Source organism: Fukomys damarensis, unplaced genomic scaffold (genome assembly GCF_012274545.1).
Source record: "Fukomys damarensis isolate Sample0158 unplaced genomic scaffold, DMR_v1.0_HiC HiC_scaffold_25, whole genome shotgun sequence".
NCBI classification, from domain to species: Eukaryota; Metazoa; Chordata; class Mammalia; order Rodentia; family Bathyergidae; genus Fukomys; species Fukomys damarensis.
Genome location: NW_022900937.1, coordinates 24,837,454 through 24,843,287, shown reverse-complemented (window position 1 = coordinate 24,843,287; position 5,834 = coordinate 24,837,454). Strand labels below are relative to the sequence as shown.

The 5,834-nt window shown below is 33.0% G+C and overlaps 1 protein-coding gene across 3 annotated transcripts in view; it reads right to left on the bottom strand.

Moving 5' to 3' along the window:
* Peak1 (pseudopodium enriched atypical kinase 1) overlaps positions 1 to 5,834 on the bottom strand; it is a 157,366-nt gene that overhangs the window by 130,138 nt on the left and 21,394 nt on the right. For all 3 annotated transcript variants that reach the window (XM_010626153.2, XM_010626160.2, XM_010626166.2), the window contains exon 2: positions 3,443 to 3,608. The gene's annotated coding sequence lies outside the window, so the exon portion shown is untranslated. The remainder of the gene's footprint in view (positions 1 to 3,442; positions 3,609 to 5,834) is intronic.

Sequence of the window (5,834 nt, the reverse complement as noted above, 5' to 3'; positions counted from 1 at the left end):
AATCAAACTCGGCCTTGCACTTGCGAGGCAGGTAGCAGAACCACTGAGTTAAATCCCCAAAAGATTTACTGTGTTGAATCTTGATGGCAGGTTTTACTGTGCTTATTTTCTACAATTAGTACAATAAGAAATATCTATTTGAAAGCAACTACATATAAATTGAATGGAAAAATATATGCCATTAAGATTAACTGGTCTCTGGATTCATTACCATTTAAATTTTGGGGGGAGTACAGGGAATCAAACTCAAGACCTTGTTCTTGTGAGGCAGGCATGGTGCCACTGAGCTAAATTCCCTACTTTTTTTTTTTTTTTTGGTACCAGGGATCGAACTTGGGGCTTTGTGCTTCCAAGGCACGCAGAGGAACCACTGAGCTAAATCCCTGGCCCTGGGCCCTACCACTTTAATTTGTAATGGTAGTATCCTCTTTTGAAATTGGCAAAACACTGAAGAATCTTCTGAGCATGAAGAGAAAAGAGACAGGCAAGTAAGACTTCTAGGAAAAACAGATTAGTATAAGGCTCAGTTTTTCCCACCTATACCTTTATCCATTTTTTCTTCTCTGCCTTCATCTTAACTAAAATGAGGGAATAACCAACATCGACTTCAAGTAATTTAACTTTATAGTACAATAGATTAAGTTAACCTTTTTCAAAAGCCAAATTAGTTTAAAGTTTTAGGATAGCGTCTTTCCTTCTGTATTATAACACATTAAGAGCATAACCAAAACAATCAAGTTATTGATCAAATAAAATTGATGCTACAAAAGAAAAATAATGCATACATCAAAGAAGCACAATTTTGCAGAGTTACAGTAGGAACTCTGCCAATAACAACGCTTTTTGATTTACACCTAGGTAAAGAAATAACTTCAATATGATCCATTTAAGTCTTTAAACTGGAATAAAATACTGGTTAAGAGCTCAGGCTATGGAATCAGACAGTCATAACTCTACTACTCATTGGCCATTTAATTTTGGAAACTAAATTCTTTGAGAATGATTTTCCTCATATATATATATAAAATGAAAAAATTTCATTACAGGGCCTATGCCACATAGGCATATAAAGTGCCACAAAATGAATGTTTATAAATGTTGACAATGTGGGATATTTGCAGGCGGGGCCTTCGGTGGGTAATTAGATAGTGAGGATAGAGTCCTCATAAAAGTTTAGTGCCTTTAATAAAGAAACTCAAAAAAACAGGTTTGCCCTTTCTACCCAATGAGGATACAGTGAAATGAATCATTTATAAGCCAGGAAGTAGCCCTCCCCAGACACTAAATCTGCCAGTGCCTTGATCTTGAACTTCCCAGCCTCCAGAACTGTGAGAAATAAATTCCTGTCATCTATAAGGCACTCAGTTTAACATACTTTAATTAAAACAGCCCAAATGGAGTTAAATGACATATTAAAAGTTAACCTTGATGCCTTGCGTATAGTAATCCCTACATATGTATAAATTACAATTATTTTTTACTCAGTTTTGTCTGAGCAAATTACACATAGGCTTCCCTATATAAAGGGCTGTTATTGTAAAGGATATTTTAAAGGCCTACCAAGCTTTATGAGCATAAGATTCTAGACTGATATCAATTGATCAAAGTGATCTTTTCTCCAGAAATACACTCCTCCATCAATAAGGGCCATATGTTAAAACTAATGAAATGAACTTAAAACAGGGTGTCTGATTTAACCTTAGTATTGCATACCTAGGATGTCAATCTTTAAAGTTTAGTTACTACAAAGTGGCCATATTACTACACACAACTGAAAATCTGAAATTCCTAGTTATGCAAGTTAGAAATTATGCAAATTTCACAACTAAAATATGTACAACTAAAGAGTTGAAGCTGTAATCTGTTCCTTGATGATATTATCACTCAAAACAAATTCAGTACCAAAAAAAGGGTAGAAATTAATGATTAGAAAAATGGTATGATACTATCTGTGGGTTACACTGATGCCATCCACAGCAGCCAAACATCAATGATAAATGGATTTAAATGGAATTAGAAGTTTTATAAGAGTCATCAGCACATCACAGTGCAAAAATGCAATGATACTGTTTTTAGATTGATAATGAAAATAAAATTATAGAAGACATAATTAATAGGGCAAGCAAGTGATTAATGGAAAAGGTAGGGAATTTGGTGATTTTCTATGTATTACTGCCCTGAATAAGTGAACACTGAGCATCTTAATTTCCTGTTTCAAAACTTACTTTCTTGAACTTTAGAACATTTTTTAAAAATGGTAGTAACTACAAAAGTTAATTTAAAGAAGAAAGACATTTAAAAAGGTCTGAATGCAGCTACAAGACTATCGATGGTAACATCATAGAAAAGCTTTCACTATGCTACATGTAGAGGTTTAACCTGCAATTGGAGAATTTTTTTAATCACTGTTGAGATATTTTTATCATGGTTAATAGTAGTATGAGGACAAGTAATTAGAGTATTCATCCTTTAGAACATGATTTATCCCAGATTACACTCATAAACTTGAATTGTTTCCTTCAAAAAGATCCAGTATTCCTTAGACTCATCAGGACTACCACAGGATAATGCAACATGAGTGACTTTTCACATCTATATTCCACAGCAGGGCACTAGTTTTAGTCAATATCACCCACTCACTTCTAAAATATAGTGACTTAAGCACATAAATGATTATCCCTCAAATCAAATTAATAACATTCTGTGAATAATTATAATTGCTCACTGGGATAATATTAAGAATTTACAAATTTTCAATCATTGTAAAACATCCACCGAAATAATTTTAGTCTAAGGTAAAGAAGATTTAAGAAGATTGATAATTGTAAGTCTATATAATTGCATCTCACTGTACTTGAAATCTAACTGTCCTTGCAATTTAATAAGAAAAAAATTTATAGTCATTTCAAATTTCCTTCTCTTGTTTTTTTCTCTGGATTTTTTTTTTCTTTTGTGACTCAGTTGTGCAAGGTGATTTTTCTAAAAGGTAGAGAGGGGCAAAGGAAAAAATAAAGGTAAAATAAAAATAACAACCCAGATAAGAAAAGAGAGAGTCCAGGTGTCAAGGCAGACAACTAAAACAAAACAAAACAAAAGAAATAAGATTTAGAAAACAAGACCTAAAAACTTTTGTATATATAAAAAGAATGAATACTTATTTTGTGTGGTTTATTTCTGTGGAAGCAAAAAATATTTGATGAAGGATGGACTTAGCCATGTACTGGTATATATCACATTTTTTCTTAAATAAGCTTATGTTTCTAAATTAAAAAGCTGGGAGGAAAACAATTTTTTGAACAAACATAAGGATCAAAATAAAGCCTTGACAACGCTAAGATGTAAAATTATAAACTTTAGCTACAGTTTGGCATCTGTAAACATTTAAATCCTCTCAAGCCACATAAAGTTCTAGGTGGAAACATTATGAGAAATTTCTAGTTACCGTTTACATCTGAAGCACTTCATCCATTCTGGTGACAAAAGTGGGTAATAGCAGCTAACGTTACATTCATTGAAAATTTCAAAGTGCTCTGAATGTTTCCAAGATGAATGTCCTTTCTTCCTTGCCTCTCATTCCTTAACTTGTATTCTGAAGATAATAAAGTTTACTGCAAGAGAAAAATAAAATAATACAAAGCTAAACCAGAGAGTAAACTAGTTTCAAATATACTGGATATCTCTTTTCATTAGGATATTCCTAATTTTACCTTCACTTAACAGCTGTAATTCATCTAATTCATTTAAGAAGATCTTTGCTTAGGCAGAGATACAGAAGCTCACACACTCAAGAATTCCCATTCCTCTCATACCTGAGAACCAGGTCACTTGCATCATTAGCAAGAGCACTGATGACTTTGGATTCTCTAAAGTCATTTCATTGTGCTTATAGACTTATTCTGCTAGAAGGATATGGATATTACTTGACTGAGAAATCATTAAGCTTTTCTTCACCTTAGTAAAAATACAATTTTCGAAGTCACAAAGGCCAGCTTCAGTCCAGTTTCTGGAAATATGAAAGTAGCTCTCTCCAAAAGCAAGTTACTTCATTAGCCACTTGGCAGTTTTAGTTTGCACTCAAGTATTAATTTTAGAAATTTTCACCCCAAACTAATTCTGTAGATTTTTACTTAATTCTGAGTCTGGGTTCATGATTTAAATGTTCAAAATTGGCTCAAAAATGAATTTTGTTTTTCTCTATAAAGTCAAATACAAGGAATAACCGCAAGAGTTAGCAGAAAATATCCGGGGATTTAGCTCAGTGGCATCATGCCTGCCTTGCAAGTGCAAGATTGTGAGTTCGATACTCAAAAAAGAAAAAGAGCTGTAAAATAAAAGACAAATACAATTATTTTAAAATAATTCCTGGTTGTGTTTACATATCATAGAATTAAATCCTTTAAAAAACTTTATGACAACAGAACAGTACTTTAAAATTAAAGGTTTTGTAAAGCATACTATCAAACTATATCTAAAATCAACATGTCCGAGTTGCTTATGTTTAAAACATCCACAATTAAGTTAGTTGCATGCCAGGGAAGCAAGCATGGTTCAAATACACAAATCAAAAAGTTCAGTACAGGACACGAATAGAATCAAGGATAAAAATCACACAATTACCTCAATAAACATAGAAAAAGCCTTTGATAAAATTCAACATCCCTTCATAATAAAAGATATAAATAAAACAGGTACAGAAGGTTTATGCTTCAACATAATAAAGGTTGTACATGACAAACTCACAGCTAATGTCATACTAAATGGGGAAAAACTTAAAGCATTTCCTTTAAAATGAGAAAACAAACAAACAAGGGTATCTACTCTTGCCACACTTGCTCAGTATAGTATATCACTAGAAATTTTAGAGTAATCAGGTAAGAGAAGGCAATAAAAGGTATACAAATAGGAAAGAAATCCAATTATCCCTGTTTGTAGATAATATGATTATATACTGAGAAAACTCTGAAGATGTCTCAAGACTTAAAACTGATAAATCCAGAAGAGTAGCATGATTAAAAAAATCAATATATAAAAATTGGCAGCTCTCCTACAAACTAATAGTAAGTTTGCTAAGAGAGAAATTAGGAAAAGTATCCCACTCACAATAGCCTCCCCCTGAAAAAAAAATCTAGGAATAAACCTAATGAAGCAAAGGACTCTACAATGAAAATTATGAAATAGTGAAGAAAAAAATTGAAAAAGATGAAGAATATGCACAGAACTCTCAACTCTAATTGAATTAATATTGGGTTTTTTTTCCTCGTTGAGTTTATTGGTACATTTTAGGTATACAGTACAGTTACATTCATCATTGGGATCATGTAGCTTTACAGGACAGGTTAATATTGTTAAAATATGAATATTATTACCCTAAGTGCCCACAATGCTGCCTGGGCACACATCTATAATTCTAGTACTCTGAGAGGCTGAGGCAGGAGGACTGCAAACTCCAGGTCAGTCTGGGAACTTAGTGACCTAGCCATAAAGTGCCCAAAATAAAAAATAAAGGGCTAAGGACACAGCTCAGTATAAAGGCCCTGGGTTCAATCCCAGTGCTACAAAAAACAGAAACAATGTTACTGTTCACAGAACTAGAAAAAACAATCCTAAAATTCATATGGAGGCACAAAAATCCTGACTAGCCAAAGCAATCCTGAGCAAAAAGAGCAATGCTGAAGACATAATAATACCTGATTTCAAAATATATTACAGAGTCATGGTAAATAATGTTTTTGACAAAAAAAAAAAATAGACACTAACAAGTGAAATAGAATAGAGGCCTCAGAGGGGCCAGGGATTTAGCCCAGAGGTTCCGCCACTTGCCTTGCAAGCATAAG